Here is a 24,834-nt window from a genome sequence, read left to right on the forward strand (position 1 = left end):
GAATAGACAAATTCACGAAGGATAAAGCTATCAATGGCTGTGAGCCACAATGGCTATGTTCCTCCTCCAGTGTCAGAGGCATTTTGCACCAGAATACCAGCTGCTGGGGATTGTCACTGGGTCCATCTGCAATGCCTGGTCCAACCGCAATGCCTGGTCCATCTATTCCTAGTCAGTCAAGAGTGTCCAGTGTTTTCCATTTTACCTGATGCTGATGTCTTCACAGCTTCTCTTCCCAAGTTCTTTTCTCTCTGTTTGGCTCACTTCCAGTATTAGAGGTTCCAGGTGCCCTTTCTGGACCCACATCCTCCTCACTCATATCATTGCTGCCTCTTTGTTTGTCCAGTCAACACAACCACCCAGAAGGAGAGTGTCTGGCAAATGGGGTGTGAGGGAGCTGCTACTGCACCTCTTTTCCCTCCACTGCATGGTGAGAAGAAGCTGGGGAGGAGGCACTGGGATTGGCAGTGAGGCCCCTTGCAGAGTGTGGGCCCTGACAGGTCCATGGCAGTGTATTGGAACTAAAATGTTCACTGCATGATCTTTTGGATGCAAAAGCATTAAATCAACGTTTTGCTCATAGACGTACCCTAGCAAAAGACAGTAGGCCTGTTAACAGGAGATGGCCAGATTAGGTGCCTCTTCTTAACAATAACTTGTTAGACAGAAATTTCTTAAGGTGACTCTTGATAAGGGGCCTATACAGTGGTACCTCTGGTTACGAACTTAATTAGTTCCAGAGGTCCGTTCTTAAGCCGAAACTGTTCTTAACCTGAGGCGCACTTTTGCTAATGGGGCCTCTCGCTGCTGCTGCGCTGCTGGCGCACGACTTCCGCTCGCATCCCGGGGCAAAGTTTGCAACTAGGGGCATTTACTTCCAGGTTAGCGGAGCTTGTTACCTGAAGCGTTTGTAAGGAGGCTGGTACGTAACCCGAGGTTCCACTGTATAGTTCTCCATCCTGTTCCCCACAGAGGCCAACCAGAGGCCTCTTGGAAGCTGTGCAATTACCTCCGAGGTGCACCCAGCTCTCAACAAACACAGGCAATAAACTAGCAACTTTTCAGATGTTGTTCTCTCTTGTCTTTCAGGTTTATCTGTCGGACTGTTTGCGTCCTTCCAATATATTTTCCCATGCCATACCTGTTTCAATTGAAAGTGATGTTGACTGAATTTTGATGAATACTAACCACCTCTTTCCCCTCCCACTCTGACCCACATCCAATACTGAGAATTAATACATTAACATCCTTATAGGTTAGTTACCAGAATACTTTTCTTTGTATTGGGTGAATGACAGAGAAAATACACAGCAGGGCCATCACTCAGTGGTAGAGTGCATGCTTTGCATGCAGAAGATTTGTAGTTCAATCCCTGGCATCTCCAGTTCAATGGGGAGAATCTTGAATTGCCGTAGTCAGTCATTATTAGAGGATGTTTTGCTAGATGGACCAATGGTCTGACTTTCCTAAGCTGGTGCTCTGCAAATGTTATGGACTACAACTCCCATGGGGCTGATGGGACTTATAGTCCAAAACATATGCCGGGCAGCAGGTTAGGGAAGGCTGGCCTAAAACTACCTGTATCCAGTATTTCATATAGAAAATTGTATATTGGATATAGATAAGTTCTGTTAGAATCCATCATAGTTTTGTCACTGATTTAGTGAGTTGTCTGTTGAACTATTCTATGAGAACTGGTTTTTCAGAATGTAGTTATCAGCATGGGATATAAATTATTATAGTATGTGTTTTCCTGATCTGCATTATTATCTGTTCTTTCTCATTGTGCAAGACACTTCAAACAAGATGCAGGTTTGCAAGGCATGCACAACTCCTGGGTGGGTTGTTTTTCTGTCATGCAGGAAGATAATTCATAATAATAATTTCATTTTGTGCCAATGAGCAGAAACATGTTGGGGTTTTTTTTTCTTGGTTCCACTGCCTAATGTCCCAATAGAACAATTTAATATTTACAAACTTTTGTTTTCTGTATAACTGGTTGCTCAGGGACATAGACAAATTTTCTCCTCTGGGCCAGATGAAGTTTTATAAAGCAAACACCAGAGGAGTCTAAGTATTTGTTTATTTCTAAAATCCATTACGGCATTTGTGCTCATGGTATGGTGTTCATATTCTTTGCAACAGCAGCACCTGAACCAATATAGCAAACTAATAAACTAAAATAAATGAGGGGATGGCAGTAGGCTTTCTCTACCCAAGGTACTTACTTTTCGGTCCGGCAATTGCGAATAGAAAGCTTCCAGTTTAGATTTTTTGAAACAATTTCCTAGCCCTCACAAGTGTAGAGATGCATTTTTAAAAGCCAAATATTCCCAGGGATCAAAACCTGAAAGCCTGGTTCAGGCATTTGACCCAGCAGTTAGCTCCTGCATCTGATAGGAAGCCAGCTCAGACTTCAGGAATTCTTGGTACATATGAGCTGGGTGTGTTGCACATAAATCTGTAAAAGAAAACCCACAGTCAGTATCACCTTTATTTATTTATTTACTCATTCATTCAGTAGAGTTACCCTGTGTTATAGAGTGTGTGTCTCAGAGACAAGGCATGGAGAATCCAAGAAAGGGTGTCAGATGTATACACTAATCTTTATTTCCCTTCTATTTAATTGGTAAAATTGTCTCATTTTCATTGGAAAAGTTGCCAACATTTATTTTCAAATCCATGTAGATTATATTCCAGTAACAGGCCCAGGTAGCAGCGTCACTATGATTCCAGAGATTTATTGCTCCCCGATTTCCCCCTTCTCTGCTATTTTTAGATTCTTTACATTCTTCTGTTTCTTCTTTCTTTCCTTTGCTTTAACTACGTTATTCCTATGTGCCCAGCATAGTAGCTTTAAATCCCCACTGCTGTGAAATGAAAACGGCCAAGTGGTCTCTTTTACCAGTTTGATAAAACATTCATGTATTGTACTCTGCTTGTAAAGCAGGGATTGGGAACCTCAGTCCGGGTGGGGGGCTGGTTGCATACCCCCAGACCTCTGGATCTGGCCCTCAGGACTCCACCCCCTCCCCCAGTTCACACCCCTCCCTGGCCCTGGTTCTCACCCTCCTTGAATGTTTGCCTGGCTGGAATGTGTTCTTGAACTCTGATAGTGCCTGTTGTCTGCCTGGATGGAGGATAGAGAGGGTCTGTGTGTGCCTACTGTATAGAGGGAAAATTTGTTCATGGATTACATTAAATGTTCCACCTACCTTTCCCTCTGACTTGTCCCAGCACTGGCATGTGGCTCCTGGAATGTTGTCCAGAGAGGAATGTGGTCCTCAGACTGAAGGTTTCCTACCTCTGTTGTAAATGTTGGAATATAGGATGCTGCCTTAGAGCAAGGTACGTGGTTTGTTCATCTAGGTTAATATGGCAGCAGCTCTTTGGGGTCTTTTCCATCACATGCTATCTAATCCATAGAAACAAAACCTGGAGATGTCAGGAGTTGCACCTGGGACCTTCTGCATGCAAAGCATGTGTTCTGTGGCCACTGAGCTACAGCTGGTTCACACAGGTATGGAGGTCACTTGATGAACTCAGCACTTTGTGAATGGCAGCTAAAGGCTGGTTCATTCATGTGAGCTGGATATATGGAGGATTTTAACTGCTGAATGAGCTACAGCAGAAGAGACACTATAGAATCCTTTTAATGGTGGTTCACGTTCTCTACTGTGACTCTGCATATTTTGAGTGATTGAGTGGTGAGAATGGAAATCATCTGGTGTCCATTCCTGAGTGGATTAGCTCTAAATGATGAGTCCTCTGCCTCTGTTTGAGGCAGCACTGAGTGATGCATACCTTCTACCACCCTGCAGATGAAAACGGAGACAGGCTTATAATCTCTGTTCTCCCACCAGCAATGAGTTCCTGAGCCCTCTTTACACATAGTTGAAGCTCTTCCGTGTTTTTGTGTGATGCGTTCATTTGTTAAACAGTGACCCTGTGCTTCTGTGACTTAAAAAGCCAAGAGCGAGGTCGCTCTTTTGGTAGAAGATAAGACGTTTTTCTGGCATTTGCTACCAACTGTGCAAAATATAGCTTGGTGACTGCAGCATGTGAAATGGCACGGTGCCTTCGTGTGCATGCACTCACACACACATCAGTGATTTAGTAATCACTGGGAACCTCAGGGGGGAGAGGTTGAACTCTTAAAGAATGGTGATGTTAGCAATTCACATTGACTGAATTTGGACAAGGCAAATTACCAAGCACAGGGACTCGAAAAATAGGGACTGTCCCTATTAAATAGGAGCAGTTGGAGCATATGGTGCTAAACCAGAGTTGTAAGCCTTCTCTTGTCAGTACTGAGATCAAGTGCAAGGAAGGGCTGTAGCTCAGTGGATAGAGGATCTGCTTTGCCTGCAAAAGGTCCCAGGTTCAACCCCCACCACGTAGGACTGGAAAAAGAGTCTTCATCAGAAACCCTGGAGAGCTTCTGCCATTCAGTGTAAACAATACTGACTCAGTATAACACAGCTTCCCATGTTGCTATATATATATATGAATATTTCTTAAGGTCTACAAATAATTTGACAAAATATGGCTCAAAATACACATGACATTTGTTTAGTTCTCTCTTATCCACCTAGGGATTCAATTTCTATGAATTCCAATGCAAACCGACCCGATGTTTTCTTGGTCTATTGTGTGGATCAGAATGTAATTATACTTCAAATTGAGCAGTCTGATAATTTTGTGGTAAAGATTTTGGCTCAAAACATGTACCAAAAATTAATATTTTAAAGTAAATTTAGATGTATTTGATGAGATAAAATAAATGATTAAAAATGCAGTTTGTAGTTAAAAAATAGGTTTAAAATAATTTTTCTGCATAGGTTTTTTTTAAATGGCATATTAAAGCACTAATACAGTATAAGAAGTGTGAATGGACGCATGCAGAACTGACACACATTGGAATTAGACTGATCCAGCCGTCCCTACCTCCACCATGAATTTTGACAGAGTTGCTTTTTTGTTTATGTAAATCAAATGTATATAAAAGTTTAAATTAGTGGTCTCTGTTGCAAAAGAGAATTATCTAACAGTATAGAGCAGCAGCTACCATGAACTGTTTTCCAGTTTTCTCAAAGTGCTAAATAGTATAGCTTTCTCTCCTGCTTCCCTTCTGCCGTTAAACTCAAGGTAAAGCTCATGGGATTCTGAGTAAAAGGGCTGCTGTGCTCAAATTTTGCATGCACCATCTGATAAACCACTGCGAGAACAGGCTAGTGTACCAGCTGGGACTTTTGCTTGATCCAGTAGGGCTCTTTTTATGCCCTTGTCTCCCATCCCAATACTAGCCCAAACCCAGATCTGCTTGGCTTTAGCAATGCTGCAACGCTGTGTGCTTTTAGCCCTTGCATGCATGTATATGCTGACGGCCTGGGAAGAATAGAGAGGGTGAAAGCCTATATTTTTTTACTCGCAGGAATCTGGTCAACTCTCTGTCTGTGATTAATAAGGACGGGGTGTGATTGCACAATAACAACGAAGTTACCAATTAACCTCCATCAAGGAAGCGAAAAGTGGATGTTGATACATTGTTTCTAGTTTCACTTCTGTAGTTGTGGGAGGCGAAGCTGGAGATAATTCTTCTGAGAAGTAATTCTTGTTAGCAGCAACATCAGGCCGCTAACCTGGGTCTAATTCTAGAGGGGGCAGCTGCATTAGTCTGTTCGTACAAAAAACAAGTATTGTGGTACCTTAAAAGACTTTAACGGAATGAGCTTTTGTGGAGTATGATCTGCTTCCTCAGGCACTGGTCCAGCTAGCAGATTGTTGACAAAGGAGTGGAATTTATATTTGAGTGGGTTCTGGTCCTAGGAACATAGGAAGCTGCCTTATAATGAGTCAGACCGCTGATCATCTAGCTCAGTACTGTTCACACTGACTGGAAGCAGATCTCCAGGGTTTCAGACAGGAGATTTCCCCCAGCCCTACCTGGAGATGCTAGGGGTTGGACTTGGGACCTTTTGTGTTTATCACTGTGCAAAATATGTAACAGGGAATGCCTTGCATAGGAAGGTGCCTTCCCATCTTGCTCAGCATTGTCTATGTCTAGCAAGACCTCCCCAAGATCTTAGGTGGGGGAGTTTTCAAGCCCTACCTGCTGGGTATGGATCCTTGGACCTTTTGCATGCAGAGCTTGTGCTCTCATCATTGAGCCGCAGTCTTCCCTTGTCAGTTCAGCCTGTGCCTTGTCAGCATAGCTGCTCTCTTAATTATAAGAGCAGCCTCCGTCGGTTTTCAGAAAAACTGATTGGAAAACTAAATGCTCCCTGGAAGAAACCAAGTAAAGTGAGAATGACTTGTATCCAACATGTACAAATTCAGATGATGATACTGCTCAGTATAATTTCCCTGTATAAGAGACATTTATATATGCTTTTAAACCTTATTTGGCATGGGAGCGAACATCCAGGCCCAGGCGTTGAACCATAATGATGGTTCCTATGCCAATTGTCGTGTGTCTGGCAGATGGAGGGAGCAGGAATCAAGCTGCACCTCACAGGGTCTGGCCTTCAGGAGGGTGAGCTCATTTGTTTGCTTTTTCTCAGCAAAGCAGCTCAAAAGGGGGGGGGGGGAGCATTAGCTCATCTAGTCCAGGATGCAGATTGATTGTGGGACATATGCAAAACATTTCATGATTTCTATGAACTTAAAATATTAACTCAAGGAGTTGTGGCTTGTGCTGCATTATCCCCTTGGGTTTGATGGTTTAGATTTAGTGCTGTGCTGAACATTTCTCCTGCATTCCACCCCCCCCAAAAAAAAATCCCTTCATGAAATAACAAAGGGAAATAAATAAATACAGAATTTTCAAAAGGAGAGAAAATTTTGTGATATTCTCATGCATGGTGGGGTGCAAGGTTTTTGTTGCATTTACCTTATTTTTGAAAGTATTTTGGAAAGATTTTGAGGGGTGCTGGTATCTTCTCTTCTGTAAATCAGAAGGGGAACCTCTGAAACTAATGCCCGCCCCCCCGGTTCCAATTTCGCCTGTGAGTTATTTCCTCAAAACTGTGCCCACCTGTCAACCAGTTGAGCTAGTGGGCTAAGCTACATGCTAAGGAAACTGTAGTCATCCTCTGGACTCATTACCCAGTCTTCCCAACCCTAGATATGATGAAAATTCTGTCCTGAGTAAGAGGGAATCCTTTCACAGCAGAGATGTGTGAGGATGTGGAAACCTGCATCAGGTATTTGTGACTTCAAGTGTTTCTGCTTTGGGGGGATGTTGAGAACTTTGGCTCTTTCGTTTCTCTATTTCGCCGCTGTCCCCAAGGTTGAGGTAGGGAATGAAAACAAGCAAGTGTGATGGTAGAAGTCTGGGGAGGAGTTAGAAAAGGATATCTGATTACATTGTTAGTTTTAGTTGTTTTTTAAAAAGTATGCTTTCCAAGGTGGTCTCACAATATTGAGCCTAGTGGGGTTAGTAGCTGGGAACACCTGTCCACTTCAGCTGGCTGAAATACTCAGCTGGCGAAAGAGGACCCCTTGCATATCCCAGCAAGCCAGGGATTGTTTCCTGAAAACGAGATGCTCTGCAAGGCAGAGAGCCAAAGGTTTGCGGCTCGTGTGGCACCACAGAAGGGTCTCATGTTTACCAGTGGCAGCCAACGTCCTCCTGCTGCTCTCTTGCAGGTGTCAAGTTAGGAGAGGGGCCGTAGCTCAGTGGCAGAGCTTCTCCTTTATACACAGATGGTCCCAGACTCAATCCCTGGCATGTCCAGGTAGGGCTTGGATAGACTCCCTGCCCCAAAACCCTGGAGGGCTGCAGCTTCCTCTGAAAACCTTGTGCCTATGTAGGCATTGACTGCACAGGTCCGCTACTGGTTTCAGACTCCTGATGGGCGTATGAGATGGCCCTAGGGACTTCACGCTCTAGCCTATCCTAGAATTCCCTGGGAAGTGATTGTTAAACCACTCTCGGAATTGTTGCTCTGTGAGGGTCTCCTAACAATTCTCAGCACCCTTAACAAACTGAAGCAGTGACTGTTTAAAGCTTTAAGTGTACAGTGTGAATAGAGCTGTAATGTGAACACACCAGTTCCTCTGTATTGGTGAAGAGGAAAACAATCCTAGGTTGACCCTAACTGATTGAGGCCCTAAATATCTGAAATATCATCTCCATTCCTACAGACTCTCTGCAGAGGGGTCTCTTATGGAAATACAGAAATACAGAGAATGGCAGCCCAGTGGAGGGTAATCTCTGTGGCAGTCCACAAGCTATGGATCTCCCTCCCCACAGACATGGGTCTAGTAAAATCATTGTTCAGCTTTCACTGGATGTGAGGTGCATTTCTTAACCCTGGCTTTCAACAGTTAAAATATCTTGTTTGGAGGAATCTACCACTTTTGCTGAATTTTGTAATTGTTCTGTTCTGTTTTGAACAGCTTTGCTTGTTTTTATAGTAGTTAACTGTTCTGTCTGTTTTTATAACTATATATTATGCTGCTGTCATTGGCCCTGGGATCATATGGTAACCCCCCCCCCCCCGTCTCAACTTATCAAATAAATAAATAAATCCATGACAATATCTGATACAACATGAGCCTGCATCCATCACCTGGGATTCTCCTCTGTCCTAACCTTTCAACCCCCATCTGAAATTAGGCAGGTGCTGTCCACCTTTTTGGTGGTTATGCCCCATTTACAGATTACCTGTGGGAGACTCATCTGACACAAGCTGTGTTTGTCATTTCAGTTTTAATGCTGCTGTTTTGCTTTGGGTTGTTGTGATTGCCCTAATCATGAGTTTTTATTACTTTATTGTGCACGCCATCCTCGGAGGTGGAATGTAGGGGGTGGGGAGTACATATGAAGATCTGCGTAAATTGGAAAAGAGTTGTTGTTGGTTCGTCAGGATTAATCACCAGTGAAATATTGCCTCTATGTTTCCTTCTGTCCAGATTATGAAACCTAAACTGGTTAGTTTGCTTTCCTGCTTCATGTGCCTGCCTAGCACCAAACGTTCAGAAGATGGTCTGGGTGTTTTTTAATGCTGCTACAAAAGCTGGTGTGTAATTGAAGATAGCAAATCAAAGCTCTCTTTCAAATTGGAAAACCAACCCCTTGAACTGTTTCTCTAGGAATTAGGGTTTGTAAAACCTGGTGTACTAGAACATCACACTTAATACAATAAACAATGCCCGAAGGTAGTGGAGACAGGAGATGATAGACTATGTTCCTTTACTAAATACATGGTAGGAAATGTGTGGTAATTTTCCAAGTTATTGTTTTGTTTTTGTTCTTTTTTTCCCCCCTGCAAAAAGAAGAAGAAAGTAAAAAGACTCGCAGTTGCTCTAAATGAACCCACTTGAGCTGATCCCTCAGAATTAGGGGAGAGGTTTGATTTATTTTGGGGGGTGGCTTGGAAAAAATACTTGGCAAGCATTTGTGGTGAAAGTATTGGTAAATTAAAAGGTACCACCCAATCCAGTGTGTGATGACTGCTGCTCCACCCTTCCTAGATCTGCTCTGTACATTTTTCTATTCTATTCTTTATTTTAATAAATTGTAATTGGGGAATCGTCTGCCTTTAATTTATTGACATTAAAATATACTTCCATATTACTAAGATCCCAGGGTAGGTGCCTTTTTCACATGTTGAAAGTATGGGAGTCTTGAAACAGCCACCATGCATTGGTAGATGAAGACTTTCTTTATTGCAACAGCACACCAACCCAGACAATCTAAAAGTAAACTAACCACAAGCCCTTGATTCTTGGCCATCCTGATATTAAACTGCTCCCACCTGATTAATCAACTAAAGTTCAAGTTGGCTAATCTGTCAGCTTGCAGCCATATTTGGTTTTTTTGCAGGGAGGAAGAACTTGTGGCTGTCCTAGATGTTGCTGGACTCCACCTCCCAGCACCCTCAGCCAGCATGGCCAATGGTCAGGGATGATGAGAGTTGTAGTTCAGCACCATCTCTGGAGGGAAACTGGGTCTCAATCTGTTTAATAGTGGTTTATTGTTTTCATACCAATTTCCCCTGTACAGAGTGCTTTATAACTGTTGTCAGCATGCAACAACTGTGAAAGGTAGGTGAAGTTTGGGTGTTGCCTGTCCAAACCAGGAGTTTGCAAAACATTAGCTGAATGTTATGTTGTGAAGATCTACAAATGAAGGGTGGTATACAATTTTTAACAACCACCACAACAATTTGTTACGATGAGGTGTCCCGACTTTCTCACTAAACTTTTAACATTATTTTCCCTTTCAAAAAAGGAGTGGAGCAGCCTTGTTGAACCTTGTTATTATTCAGCTGAGACTTAGTTTCTAATTAGAAAATGCAGCAAGAGACTAATGATTTATAGCCCCTTCAGATTCCATCTTCATTACAACAAGTCATCAACAAATCATCAACAATCTGTTCAATAGTTTCATTTTAGAGGATAAAAATTGTGGAAGGGTTGGAGCATCTTTTTATCCTAGTTCAGTGGTAAGATTGTGGAGAGATAGAGAGAGAGAAACAGAACGTGTTCATTCCCTAGCACCCACATTGCAATGATTTCCAGCTAGCGAGTTTGGGCAAGAGTTCTTTTTGAGAGCTGGCTTTGAAATCTCAAGGTTGCTCATGGACAAACAATACCGTTCCAAATGTGTCATTGGTTTGACTCAAGTTGAGCACCTCTCTTTCTGTTCTCATTGTTGCTCATAAGGCTCAAATGTAGGAAATGTTTGTAAAGGAAATGCAGTAAATGTATGTGGATGGGTAGTTTTTCTGCCTTGCAACTGAATGTATGTGCAGTGAGACACTTAACCATGTGACTAAACCTGTGCACAGGCAGAGCTGTGAGCAGTGGGGTGAAGTCACAAGCTTGCACAGTCAAGGTAACCTTTAAACAATAAGTGATGTTGTAAAGGGCAAAGCCAATTCTATCCCCTTTGTAATTGAATGAGGGTCACTCTGACCTAGAGAATTCCACGGCTCAGTGGAAGAGCACATGCTTGGCATGCAAAGATCCCAGGTTCAGTCTGTATCTTCTCCAGCTAAAAGAACCAGGTGGCAGGTGATACAGAAGAAGTCTGCCTGAGGCCCCCAGAAAGCCATTGCCAGTCAGAGCACAACACTGGGTTAGATAAATAAATATCCTGGCCTGGTGTAATGTAGTGTCCTGTGTTCCCAAGGCTGTGTACACATTACCATTTCCCCTGCCACTAGTATTTGAAAGTACCCAAGGCATTACCCATGATCCATATGTACCCTGTATTTTCTTGAGAAGCACAGCTGTTTGATGCATTTTCCTTTAAGCGAGCTTCCATCCAGTTTGAAAATGTAAGCCATGGCTAAGCTGAGGTGTGTGCATTTGAAGCTTCTGTTGCACATGCGCAGCTGAGAGCTTCATTGAGTAGGAGGTTGAGGTGTGCATATGTTGCAGTTGTGGGAAAACAAATCAGGCAATAAACACCAGATGAAGACATCCTTGCCATCTCTCTGGTGTGTACAGCAATGGAAAGATGTGACTTGAAACTCAGCAAGGGATTTTGTTTACATTTCTTAAAGCTAAGAAAGGCTCTGTCTATGCTACAGACTTGTGTAATTTAATCTTATTTTAGCTCAGCAACCAAGCTGAGCTCAAAGCTTTTTATTCTAACTTTCAGCTCAACTTGGCTGTTGGAAAAGTGTCATATAAATATTAAATCAAAGTGCTGAAATTGAGGTTCTCCTTCAAACAATTGTGTGGCCTTATTGTTTCTGAGAATTCGCCACCAAAGTTTCCTAACACCTCCTCCCAACAAAAGTACAGGGTTCCTTGTAGATTTATAAATTTATTAGAGAGAGAAAGAATGCTTATTAAACCAGTTGGTGCAGATGCCTTAGTTTGACCAGTAACTGGATGGAAAATTAACTAGGGTTCCAGCTTCTTTTTAGTAGCTTTTTCGTGTACCACTTCATAGCACCTTTGACATGCAGGTGATAATGCTTTTATCCATGCCTGAGCACTGCTGAGTCCTGAATACCTAGCTGCTGTTAAAGGCACAGAAGCAGACTACTTGTTTTCCTGGCCATATGGCAAGCATAAAAGATTGCAGCCTTAAAAAATGATGGCAATAGTTTAAAAAGGCCTCAGGAGCCCTTGGGCCCATATTTCTGCAGGAGCACCTCTTCCTGTTACACGCAGTTTGTTCCTTAAGATGGTGGTGGGGACTCTGTGTTCCCTGTCAGGATTCATAGTGAGCAGATATATAGAAGGACTTTTTCTGAGGTTCAATCCCAAGAAGCAATAAGTGAGTCATTGTTTTAATGATTTGTTGTTTAAAATATTTAGTCCGTATATGTGGTTATTGATGTTTGATGTACTTTTGTATTTACATTTGTTTGATATCTCCTGGAACTCCCTTTGTATGGTGGGCAGTCTCCAAAGAAGTAAATATGTGGGAGCCCCAGGTCTTCCAAAAGGGAACAGAAAGGTAATACAAATTAAATACTTGGGAGAGAGACAGAAGACCTGTGATACTCCTGTCCTATAGGACAGGAGTTGGCAAGGTTTACCTCGCCTGGGCCAGTTCACTCCAGCAGAGATCTCTCTGTGGACTGGATTGTGCATGTGTGTGAGAGTGTGCGCCCGCGATTTCCGGCGTCTGTGCAGATGTGATTTCCGGCATCTGCGCAGACGTCGTTTCCGGCGCCACGGAAGTGAGTCCTTGTGCTGCGCTTCACCGATTTAGCACAGTGCGCGGGGACTCGCTGAGCAGGCGGCTCAGTTCGGGGGCAGCTCGTGGGTCGATTAAACAATCCCCGTGGGCCTCTTGTGGCCCATGGGCCTTAGGTTGCCTACCCCTGCTATAGGACAAACCTTGCTCATAGCTCGTGCTTAGTCTGGAGCAGGTTGCCACCTGAGGCGAAATAGGGGTTTCTGCATCCTGGCCTGTTGCGCTGTGTCCCACTTCCACTGGGGTCTCCTTAGACCATTGCCTATCAGCTTCCCTACCTCCTAGCGGCAACCAGTACACTCTGTGGGAGCTATTCCACTCCTCACAGTATTGCTGCTCACTTGGTTTCTCTGTCCAGGGGCGGGGAAGGTGGAACGCCTCTCTCTCTCTCAGTGGTGGCAGTGATGGTGGTCAGGGTGGAGTGCCACTACTTGCACTTCCATCGCCTGAGGCAGGTGCTTCACCCCACATCATGGGTAGGCTGACCCTGGTCTGGAGACAGCTAAAGCATGAGCCATGATATGATATGCTAAACCATGGCGTAGCTCTTTGCAGAAGCAGAAGGACAGAGGAATAATAATAATAATAATAATAATAATAATAATACATTGTTATTCATACCCCACCATTCGGCTGGGTTTCACCAGCCACTCTTCGTGGCTTACAGTATATATAAAAAATTGTAAATCACCAGACATAAAAAAAATTCCTGATACTGGGCTGCCTTCAGATGTTGTTTATTTCCTTGACATCTAATGGGAGGGCATTCGAAAGTGCGGATGCCGCTGCTGGTTGCAGTCTGCTCTTCTGTACTGGCAGGCTCACAATAAGCCATGGTTTGGCTTAGCATGATGTGTGAACAAGGCCAGCATAGGTTAAAACCATATAACACTACCCTGTATCTCTGTACAAGAAAGCCAGCCATCTGAAACTTAAGAGTCTCTAATGCTTGCTTAAAGGGTTGCAAGGAAGAAGCCACCAGTGGTTTGTCTTGCCATAACTGTCATATGAACAACTGCTGTTCTTTGATAGCAGTGCCCCGTGATTCTTGATGTTTCCTTGGTCCCACCCTGCAGTGGCCTTCAAATAACCTGTCTTGATGGTGGGGCAATGCAGCAGTGGTGGTCACTGTGTTTGCTGTTTCCTCTGTGACTTCTGTAGAATTCTACCAGTGGCTCCACTGGCTAGCTCTCATTATGATTTCTTGCCTGCTTTATCATGTTGAAACTGAGACAGTGGCACCGTGAAATTGAGAGACTCTCTCATTCTACTTCCTCCTTCCCCATGTGCTTTAAATGGAGTCTTGACTGAACTGGGGTGGTTGTGGTGGGAGGTGATGTCTGGTTTGCAAGTAAATAACTGGAATGTCAGGTGGAAGTGTCAGAGGGGTAAAAAGGGGAAGTGCGTGTGTGTGCAAGACACCTTTTTGGCTTCATTTTTGTTTTCACTTTCAGCAACCAGCACAGTTTGCTTGAAATGGAGTGCAAGATCCCTGTGAGAGTGAGGGAAGCTTAGCTTGAGCCATGGCTGAGTAAGAGAGGCTTTTGAGTTCTGCGGAACTTTGCTTTGCTTGCACAGACATGCCATGCGGCATTGTTGCAAAAAAAATGTTGTAATAACCGAGTCTTAGGATTTTTGCAACTGGTGCTTCTTTTAAAAAGAAGTAGTAGTCCAAACTGATTTGCAATCATTTGTCACTGGGCATGTACATGGTATTCACCATTCCAACCCCCTAAATTATGTGGGATGATAACTAAGGTTCTGCACCCACACTTGCAAAACGAGACCATACTGTATATAACATAATCTAAAAGCTGCCTTCTCGTAATTTTTCAGAGGGTGAAAGGGTGAAGGACTTGAAAATTACTCACCAGATTGATTAATATTTTTTTAAAAGCACTCTACAGAACAGCACATGTACATAGCACATTTTTCCCATCAGCTTCGGCATAATGATCAAATGCAGTATCATACTATGAGAGCCATTGGCTTCTGAGAAGACCCTTTCCAGTGGCAAATTAGTTCTGCCTTACAAAAATCACAGCCTTAGGCCAGGGCCTTCAAGGCTTGGTTAGTCTGTTTGATAATTCAGGCCTGGTGAATGTGTTCGTGTTAGAAAAAAATAAATCAAATGCAGGGACATGTACGCTGCTCTGCAGACTACCTGAATGGAACTTGTGGACCGTAGTTTGAGAACCTCTGACCTGTTCTGATTGGCAGTGGCTCCTAGGGAATGAGGTCTTCCTTTGCAGTTGCTGCCAGAAATCCCCCTGAATGGAGATGTCAGAAGACCCAGCATAGGACCTTCTCTCAGCAATGCCTGTGCTCTACCATTAAGCAATGTCCTCTCCCCTGTGAATTCTTGTTTCCATGCTGCTTCCAGCTTAAAATATACCGGTATGTTTGCTGATTCTTCCTTGACCCTTTTATTAAAGCTTAAAAAAATGTTTTTAAGCCTCTTCCCGCACACGTATTTGGCCTTTATCTGTCCTTTAAGGGGGTTGGGCAGCATTAAATCATAGGCAGCTGAAGTGCTTCAAGTTGTGTGTGTTAAAAAAGAAAGAGTCTTAAACTGATTATGCCCCCAAAGTAAACGAATTGTCAGTTAAAAGAACACGTCAAAACACTGTCAACATGAAAAATTCTTTTTGAGCTGATGGGTACAGTGTGCATAAAATCGGAGAGCCTCGTGAAAGGAGGAAAAACAGACCAAGACTGGACCACGTGGAGAGCTGGATGCTGTTGATGCTCTTGGGATTTCAGTGGCCTTTTGCAAAATAATAATAAGGGAGGGGGGGAAATACCATTGTACTTCCGCTTCTTCTAGGGTGTCTTATTGTTTCTGTAGTCACATGGGATGTCGCCTGTGGAGATTGCAAAGCAAAATACTGTGTCAAACTTGGCGTTTGTTTGTTTGTTTGTTTAGCATTGCTAAATCAGGATGAGTTGGGGGAGTGGAATTTTGGGGAAAGAAGTGGGAAGAGATGGCTAAAAATATGTGTCTGGCAGCACTAGTGGCTTGGCAGACCTCTCCATTGTTTTTGCTGACAGCGTTCATCCCTTTTGCTGCCGTTGTTGGGAATCCATCTTCCTCCACTGGTAATCAGATGTCTTAACCCCACTAATAAATCTGCCCTCATCTCTGCTGCCCTGGCTATCTGCTTGTGAATGAAGGAATCTGGTAGCTGGCTATTGTTGACCTGAGAACATGAGACAGGGAATTTGAAAATCCCCAAGGGCCTCGCTTTCATTAGTGGGGTGTGTGCTGCAGGAACATCATAACATAAACAACAACATCAACAATGCATGTGAGTTTTTCTTTAGCAAATAAACAAATATCAAGGGACCAATTAATTCCATGAGTTTGCATGGCTGTGTATGAATAAAAATCCTTCTTTGAAGTGAACTGTGGGGATGTCGAAACAAAATAATAAAAAAATTCCTTCCAGTAGCACCAACTAAGTTTGTGCATATGTGGAGGGCCCAAACCCAGCAGCGCACAATTTTGGGCCAGTTCCCATTATACATACCTGTCACTTGCAGAATGTTAACTTGCAGAGCTGTTGCAGATCAAATATGACAGGTGAGAGTTTTGTATCATCCTGGCATTGTCTTTACCGCATATCAACCACTTCAGTCTGTAGAACTGGCACTGTTACAGGTGGCACATAATACACATTCTTCATTTGCAAGAAATTTTTATTTTAGCATGGTAGAACCTACACTTTGGAACTTCCTGCCTATTAACATAAGCAGGCACCCTCACTGTACTTATTTTGGTGCCTGCTAAAAAGTTTTTTGTTTAGGCAAGCCTATCCAGATGTGTAGAATATTGGCATGTGCTTTAATTTGGTTTTTAGCTTATTGCTGATTTTGTTTTATTTTTTGAATGTTTTAAGTAGTTGTTTAACTGTGTTTATTAATAATGTCATTGTTTTATTTCTGTAAATGAATTTGAGGGTTTCCCCCCCATAATCAACTGGATTAGACACTTTGAAATGAATGGACTTAGGTCCATTAATTTTAGTGGGTCTACTCTAAGTAGAACTTATTTGGGTGCAACCTAATAATAAATTTCACATTTGGGGTTAACATAATTAAGCAGCTGCTAATAATAATTAATTGATTGATTCCACATTTTAAAAATAATAATAATTATATAGTGTAAATATCTCAAGTTGTTGATTTACATCTCAGTCTCCCCCCCCCCCCCCCATCTCCCTTTATGCAGAGTAGACTCACTGAATTTTATGGAGCTAAGATAGTTATGGCGATTAACTTTAATGGGTCTACTCTGAATAAAAGTTGTTTGGAAGCCCATAATCTGTGTTGTTTTGAATGGATAATGATGTATTTTGTGATGGGGGTGTCATGTTTGTTCAAAAAGCTGGCAGCGTGTATGTATAAAGGAAAGTTAACTCTTGTCCCTCAGAAATAGTGAGGGTCGGGGGGGGGGGCTGGAAGAAGTTGTGTGGCTTTGTACGAGTTTCCTCTTTCCCTCCCCTTCCCCTGTTGGTTGTCATGGAAATGTGCCAGTCTGTGTTTTTCTCAGACGAATTCAATAGAAAGGGTGGCTAAGCGGGGATGTGGGTCTTGTTTCAGTTGCAGCATTTATGCTCGAACAGAACGGAGGACTCAGTGCTGCTACAACACCAGGGTGTCTGTGAAGGAAGAACAGTTCCCAGTTGTGCGGTCCTTTTTGTCTTCAGGATTAAGCCAAAAACAAAGTAGATTACTATCTCCATTTCACTTGTTGCGGCTGGAAAATTGATTGTGTGTGTGTGTTGTTTTTTTTACCACCCTGATAATGAGCATAGGAAGTGGTTGAATCCATATTACAGGATCCATATTATAGCGATCTTGAGTATGCAACACAGAATGCTTGGAGCAGTCTATATTCAGGCTGAATTAAACAGACTTGTGGGTGGGGGGCAGACCTTAAGAGACCTGTCTGGGCCTGTGGCAAATGAGGCCATTAGAAGTGATGCTCTGGGAGGCTCTTGTTGATGAAGCTGCTTTAAAGACTTTCATCTAGGTCTGTTTTGAATGCTGCTAAGCCCTAGCATTAAACACATCTGTGCTGGCTTTGCTGTTGATCCGAGTTTTTACTTGTTTCTTTTGCCTTGCGTGCACTGTTAGGAAATTTCACTGGAAGCCGAACTCTTTGGTGTGGGAGGTTGTAGAAGGAAGGAGATGTGCTCTGGGTAGTCCATGCATTTCCTCATAGTGGATGGCCGGGGTGGAAGAATTTAGAATTGGTCATTGAGGAATTCCTCAAATAAATGGGAAAAGGTTAGAAGGTCAGACAGTGACCGGAGGAAGAATATTAAACATTTGCTTATCTGTTGGCAATTTTCTCCCCTGCTGGGGACATGGCCAGTGTAACTGGAAATCTCCACTGTGCGGACAAAACATCCCCCAAAATAAAAGAGGGTGGTTCAACGTACACATCATGAGTCCCACAGAGAAAAGTGATGGTGACAGACATGGTTTTTGTCATTGGCCTAGGGCTATGCCCATTTCATTATCACCTGCAGGTGTGCCGTGGCCACTTGATCAATATGCCCTTATTGCACCTTGTTTTGTTATCACTATAGTGCTGCTTGCAAATCTATATCTCAAAAGGCCTAAATGTGCATACCTACTAATATTACTCTTGTCGAACTCAACAAGGAGGAGGATGGAGACAAAACTAGAATTAGCTGGCTCCACCTCTCATTGGCTTTGGTTCTACCTACAGTTTGTCTCCTTACCTTCTGCCCTACCAGTCTTGATGGGCACCATCCACCAATGGCTGCCACTGTGCTTCTTAATCCAATTCAAGGTGCTTGGGGTGAACCTTTTTAAAGCCCTAAGCACCTTGGAACGTGAGTACCTTAAGGATCGTCTCCTTACATACGTTCCTCATTGTGTGCTTTGACCATCTTCTGAATCCCTACTCCAGTTCCCTTCACCCAGGAAGCATGGTGGGCAATAGTGAGGGTAGCACCCTAGCCCTGTGGAATTCCTTGCCAAATGAGGGGCATTGGGCCCCATTGCTTTTTTTTTTTTTTGGTGGCTAGTAAAAATGCAGATGTTTCAAAAGGACTTTAGCCTGGTGACTATAACGTTGGTGTCTGTGTTTTGATGGCTGTTTTGGAGTTTGTTATAGGAGCTTGGATTTGATGTCAATATTTGAGAATTAAATGGGAATTTTAAGATTTTTTATTATTGGTTTGGTGTTTTGGACTATATGCCTCCTCCAGTTTCTTTGAAAGATAGGCAGGGCGTAAATTTGTGAAACAAAAATAAGTGTGTTATTAAGTTGTATTACATTGAGTGTCACACTTTTTTGTCTCTCTTAATGTTTTGGGCCTCCTTTGTAGGAAAGGCCTATGAAGAATAATACTCACAGTCCTCCTGAATGTTGTTTCATATGACTACATGTGATTCTCAGGAAATGTGGGCTGTGGCTTACATTTTAATGTATGTATATAACTCTGCTGGTGGCCTGCTCTTACTTCCATATGTGTGTGTTTCTGTGTGCATATTTTTTTGTAAGAAATGGGAAATACCTCATATCTATTGGCTTTTGATAGCACAGTTACTCCTTGGCTTTTGTAGCATGAGATGGAGAAACGAAACCCCACTTTCCCCTGTACAAACAAGCTGCAGTGGTAAATAGTAATGTAGTCAATAATAGCCAGTTGACTTCTCTTGAACAACACTGTGCAAAACTGGACTGTTCTATAAGTTGTAATTTCAGCTGGTCAGCATTTTTAGGTCACATCCAGACTATCATCATTTTGCGGGACGTATTCCGGCTCATACCAGAAATTTAGGTTTGTGCAGTTAAAGTGCTTTAAAGCACTCAAATCAACTAAAAATGACAACACCTGGACTTTTGCAGTCAAGAAAGTGATGGGGAAATGCACTCAAAAGTGTGGGATGAACGAATGATTAGTGGGAAGGTGTATAAACATCCCACAAGCAAATCTGGGTGGATGTTCATTGCCATATAACTTCCCCCCAAACAAATCAGAATAAATGCTTAGTTAAGACAGGACTGATGCTCAAGAAATGGGTCATCTGGGGGAGTCCCAGTCATTACTTGGGTCTGGATGGAAGTGTAGAGAGGAGAAGTAAAATGTTGCTAAACTGTGCTGGAGCCTTGAGTGTAGTGCTCTGTGAGAAAAATAGCACTTGGCTTTAAAGGCCGAAATTAATTGGAAAGGGAACAGGTTCAGTGTAAGATCATCCACATAGCTCCCTATACAGATTAGTTGTCATGCCATTGTTCTTGGTTTATAAATTGAGAGTGTTTTCAGAAGAGTCTTCTGGTTGGTCAGCTGAGGGGTGTGTGTGTGTGTGCGTGTGCGTGCATGCGTGCGTGCTGGGAAGGGGAGGGGTAGAGTTAAAAAATGTTAGTGTGAAATGCAGCCTGGGCATTCCAGCTCTTTTAAATAAAAGCAAGAAACATCCTCACTTGAAGCAAGAATATTCTGAAGAACTCTCTGATTCTAACTTTTCCAAATGCTATCCAGATGTCTCCTCTTGCTAGATCTTCCTGTGGCCAAAGTGTAATTTGGTTTTGAACTCTGTCCAGTTGGTATTGCAAGTCCTGAAATAAAGTAAATCAGCGAGTTGTTCTTGGACGCCTTCCCCTAATCCAGAGCGACCCAAATCAAACTTTTGGTCTAACCTCAGGCCTGCATGTTCAAATAGTTTCCTTTGCCTCAAAAGCAGCAAATGGCCGGAGATAGCCACTTTGTGGTGTTTAAACAGACGGCTTGTGCAATAGCCAATGCAGCTCAAGCAATTGCATCCCTTGGGGCAGCAGCTCACAGCAGGCAAGACATTCCTGGGGAAGAGGGGATGGCGTCCATATGAAACTCAGGATTCCCCATCATTGTTTGCTGCTGCTAGCTGCCTACTGACCTAACAAGCACAGCCGTAGAGAGTGTTGTTGCATTTGTCTTGACTCCTGAACCTGGATAAGAGTGGAGATTCTGCCTGGCAGTGTGCTGCTCGCCCCAAACCTTTAGCACAGTAATATGGCCATAAAACAGTGGAGTCTTGTCCATTAGGGCGATTGGGGCACTGTCCAGCCAACCTCTATCTGTCCTTAGACAATCTCCACCTGCCTGCCTTCTAACTTGTAACCAATCCAGGGGACTGCAGTGGCAGTCAGGCTCCACCTCCTTAGTCTCATTCTTGCATTTGTAGAACTCAGAAGAGATGAGGATGGGGGAAAACTAGAATTAGTTTTGCCTGTCAGTGCCCCTGATTTCGCCTGTCATTGGCTCTGGCTCCACCTGCTGTTGACCTCCTTGCCTTCCACCCTACCAGTCACAGAGGACACCAGCCACCACTGGCAGTGGAGACCCCCCTCTCCCTTCACCCTCAGTGTTGAAGGAGTACAGTGGTACCTCGGGTTACAGACGCTTCTGGTTACAGACGCTTCAGGTTACAGACTCCTCTAACCCAGAAATAGTACCTCGCGTTAAGAACTTTGCTTCAGGATGAGAACAGAAATTGCGTGGTGGCGGCAGCAGGAGGCCCCATTACCTAAAGTGGTACTTCAGGTTAAGAACAGTTTCAGGTTAAGAACAGACCTCCAGAACGAATTAAGTTCTTAACCCGAGGTACCACTGTAAATCATGGCAAGACATGTGGATGGTGCCACACACTCCTGAGGTAAAAGACTTGGGCATATGCTTTAAGCATTGTGGGGCCAGTTCTCTGGAATTCTCTCCCCTTAGAAGTGAAGCAAGTCCCAACATTTACCATGTTTTCCGTGTTGGCTGAAAACTTTTCATTTCTCCCAAACTTTTCCAACATATTTTATCTCCACAGTTTTTACTTTTCAAAAATGGCTTAACAGTATCATGGTTGGCATGTTCTGCATTATGTTTTGTTTCCGTACTCCTTTTTTTTCCACCTCTAGGCTTTATTCTTTAGTTTTACTGTATTCTGTATATTTATATTTTATTGTCAGGTGGGAGGTTTTTTTATTGGAGATTGTAAGCTGCTTTGTGGAAGAAGGTTCTCAAAAAGCAGTGTATATATTTTTTAAAAGAAAAATAATAAAGAAAGGAAAGCACGCGTTTTGGCTGGCTACCATACGTTGCCACTTCTGCAGCACTTCTGACATACCCACGCTGTTGACTTAGCGGGGAGTAAACAGCGCTGGCAGCATGAACAATGTAGACGTGATTGAAGCACTTTATTGCAGGAAACTCCTCTTGTACCCATGGATACAAGTCTTGCCACTGCTTTGCCAGAGCCAGGAATCAGTGAAGCAACCGCCTGCTCTTGCCAAGTGTGCCATTTTGAATTTCATTCTATGTGTGTGAGATCCAGCAAGGTCCTGAAACTCCTGTGCTAACATTATGCAAAAAAGGGGTGGGTGAGGAAGGAACATGTTATGTGCAGCTCATGTGTCATTATGATTTTTGTTGTTGTAAATGTCAAGGTAAACAGCATTCAGATTTTCATTCCATCTTTGCATTGCATGCGGGGGGGGGGGGGGGCAGAGCGGTTCAGGCTATGATAATGGCCTACTCTCCCTAGAAAGCATAAATGGGTTATATCCAATAATATGGTAGACCCATTGAAGTTAATGGACATGACTTAGGTCTATTAACATTAGCGGGTTTACTCTGAGTAAAACTTGTTCTTCCCTCTTTGCTAGTAAAACCGTATGTTCTGTGCGCGAGGAAATGGTCTCTTGTTCCTCCCAGTTACAGATCTGCTTGGTCTTAGCTGGGAATGGAATGTTTCCACGCACGCATACTGGCTAGCAGGCAGTGTGACAACAGCCCAGTGACAGCTATGGAACCCATTATGCAGTAACAAGGATGTTGATAAACTGAATCATTTACACAAAAAATCTCCCAACAACCCATAAAATGCTTGGGAAACAGATGATGCGAGAGCCCAAGGCTCTTCCTGTAATTCTTTCATCACTTTTCCGGTTTGCATGCATCTGTTCTTTCCTGTGATGCCTTTCCCCTTGCCCCAGAATTTCTGCAGAACCCACATGCAGATCTGTTCTCTGGATTCTGTTAACATATAAACATAGGAGTCTGTTGGCGCAGGTCAAGGGGATCAGTTTTAATTTTTGACGGTATTTTATTCTGGCATACTACTGTGTTAGAGAGTTCAAAGAAGGGGAGAACATTAAAAAATGACCTTTCTTTCTCATAATGTGGCAGCTTTTGTTTGTAAATTTTGCACTTCCTTCAGTATATCAGAAAGGCACCCATGTTGAGGTTTTAAAGACCAACAGTTTTATGATGTCGCCCACCGAAGCTTATGCTGTAATAAATTTGTTAGTCTTGTAAAGTGCCACAAGATTCTTTGTTGTTTAATTTGAGTAACTGTTGGCCTTTTAACTGATTGATCAACTGAGTAAAAGAATTCTTCCATAGGTTGAGGGTTGTAATTTCAATGTTTCTGTCAGGTTACAGATTACAATATTTTTGAGAGTTCCTGCTGGGGTTTTTTTGGTGTGTGTTTTTTCCCAAGCTTTGGCTTTGGCCAACCATAGGAAGCTCAGTATACCTTTGCGTATTAGTAGCGTGATAAACATATTTTGAGGTTTGGGTTTAATTTCTCCATTTTGCAGCCAAGCCTCTAGGAAGCTTCACTGGCAGCAGGATTTTTATTTTTAAATGTGAATGTGGGAAAACTGATAGTATGTCCACTTAATGCCAAACACACAACAGATTCCTCTTTCAGGTCCCTTAAGTAGTAGTAGTAATGTGTTTCTTCTTCACCCCGTCATGGCCATGATAGTAAACTGTAGCAACAAATACTTTAGGGCTTGATCTAAACCATGACGTACTAAGCACTAAATCATAGAACCTGTTGTGGATTACATATTATGCATGTGAAAACATGGGTGGTGTTTCACAAGCCTGTCATTCTGGATTTTGCGTTCATGAAATGCACAGAAGACTTTTGCAGCAGCAAAATATAATAGCTAGGTCATGGAAAGTTATAATAGCTCTCTATTCAGCCTTCGTCAGACCCCCGCCTGGATGGAGTCTTGCATCCAGTTCTGCGCATCACAATAAGGAAGGATATTGGAACATGTGCAGAGAAGGGCGACCAAGATGATAAAGGGCCTGGAAACCAAGCCTTATGAGGAATGGTTGAGGGAATGGGATATATTTCACCTGGAGAAGAGGAGACACCAGAGGAATCCTTTGTGGGTGCCATGGTACGTATGGGTGCCAGGTTGGTGACCCCAGTTCTGATCATCTAGTCTAGGAGGTGGGGGAACCTCAGACCTGGGGGTCTGAATGTGACCTTCAAGACCTAAGGACTCCCTGGGCCACAGCCCCTCACCAGCTCTGTGCCTTTCTTGAGTACTTGCCTGGTTGCAATGTGCCCTTGTGCTGCAATACTGCCTCTTGTTTGTCTGGATAGAGGGGTGTATGTGTGTGTGTGTGTGTGTGTAATGTAGCTTGCTGTACAGAGGTTAGAGTGACATCCTGGCCTTATCTGCCACTGGCATGTGGCCCTTGGAAGGCTGCCCATGGAGGAACGTGGCCCTTGGATTGAAAATGGGCTGCTCACATCTGATCTATCCCTGGTATGCTACTGAGCAGGAACATTTTTCATGAGTCCGCATGAAGGATGAGGTTGAGGAATGTGGGTGGTTCAAGGAAAGTCCAGCCTGAGTTCCTTAGCCATAGTCCCAGACTGTTCCTTTTGAGGAGGTGTGTTGTGAAACACAAGGAGTGGCAATGCATTTCAGAGTTCCATCATTGTTTACAGTGTTTTGTTTATTGAAAATGGTTTTTTGCAAGAGTCAAGGCATTGCTGAAACTGATGTTCTGTTTTATGAGGTGCATAGTTGGAAATTCTGGCAGATGTCGATATACGAGGATTACTTAGAGGTTCTTCAGCTTGCTCTCATTAACAGAAAAAGTGTGAGTGTTTCTGAAGAAATCCCCCACTTCTCTGCTGCAGACATTAATATAGAATAGAGGCAGGAGGAAAATAGGTCAGTATCAATGAAGATTCAATATTGCAACACCCAGTTTTGCTCTACACCCTTCACAAATTATATAGCTTCCTCACTTCAGTGCCTATCAAAAAGTACCGTAATTCAATGCTTATATTTATTAGAGGGTCCAGAAACCAGCTTTACCCAACTGGAAGGTGCATTCAAT

The 24,834-nt window shown here is 43.1% G+C and overlaps 1 protein-coding gene across 3 annotated transcripts in view; it reads left to right on the forward strand.

The window, feature by feature from the left end:
- Positions 1–24,834, forward strand: part of CMIP (c-Maf inducing protein) — a 154,499-nt gene that overhangs the window by 8,663 nt on the left and 121,002 nt on the right. Inside the window, exon 1 of one of the 3 annotated variants that reach the window (XM_077931734.1) lies at positions 12,132–12,244. The exons of the other annotated variants lie outside the window; for them this stretch is intronic. The gene's annotated coding sequence lies outside the window, so the exon portion shown is untranslated. Of the gene's footprint in view, positions 1–12,131; positions 12,245–24,834 lie in introns of those variants that run through there. 3 annotated transcript variants of the gene reach the window in all.

Source organism: Podarcis muralis, chromosome 7, assembly GCF_964188315.1.
Source record: "Podarcis muralis chromosome 7, rPodMur119.hap1.1, whole genome shotgun sequence".
Classification (NCBI taxonomy): Eukaryota; Metazoa; Chordata; class Lepidosauria; order Squamata; family Lacertidae; genus Podarcis; species Podarcis muralis.